The sequence below is a fragment of the Pygoscelis adeliae genome, unplaced genomic scaffold, assembly GCF_000699105.1.
Source record: "Pygoscelis adeliae isolate BGI_AS28 unplaced genomic scaffold, ASM69910v1 Scaffold436, whole genome shotgun sequence".
NCBI lineage: Eukaryota > Metazoa > Chordata > Aves > Sphenisciformes > Spheniscidae > Pygoscelis > Pygoscelis adeliae.
Window position 1 is genome coordinate 5164 of NW_008825051.1, and position 677 is coordinate 5840.

General features: G+C 61.9%; 1 protein-coding gene across 1 annotated transcript in view; it reads right to left on the reverse strand.

Annotated features, from left to right (window-relative positions):
* STXBP1 (syntaxin binding protein 1) overlaps positions 1–677 on the reverse strand; it is a 9120-nt gene that overhangs the window by 1784 nt on the left and 6659 nt on the right. The window lies entirely within an intron of this gene.

Genomic DNA, 677 nt, shown 5'->3' on the forward strand with positions numbered 1-677 from the left:
TGGCTGCTGGGGGGCGGGGGCGGCACGGGGGGGCTGCAGCATCGGGTACAGGGTGAGGCTCGCCCTGAGCTTGGGGGTGTCTGTGGAGGTAGGGTAAGGGGGGGGGGCCAAGACACAGTCTCTCTCCTGAGAAGCTTCAGGGGCTTAAGCTGAGCTGGGGAGGCTTCACACCTGTAATCAATTTCTGTGGGGTAAGGGACCTGCTCTTGCTTTTATCAGTGGTGGAGGGTTAATGCCATCTGCGAGGCGTTGGTGAGATGTTGCCCTGTGCAGTCCTCTCTGGTCCTGGGGATGAGGTTTAGGGGTGCCCTGGGCGTGAAGCTGCCCCACGAGCATTTGCCTGGACTGTCGTAGAGGAAGGCAAGAGCTGCAGCTCTGCTTGTCATTGGTGCCTGGGAGCAGGGGTGGCACTGAACTGCAGTGATATCCCCCTCCCCAGAGTGTGGCTCCAGGGTCTGTCTGTCTGTCTGAGCAGGTGGGAAATGTCTGCGCTGGGGAGCAGTTTTGGCGCCTGGGATCCCCTGGCTCTGGGCAAACCCTGTGAGGTGGCTCCGGTTCGAGGGGTGGCTGGGAGGGAGCGGGTCAGGAGGAAGGCAGTGCCTGGGAAAAAAAAAATCACTTTTCGGCTCTGCCCAGCGCTACCCGAGCGCAGACCTCGCGGGGCAGCTCCCGTGGGT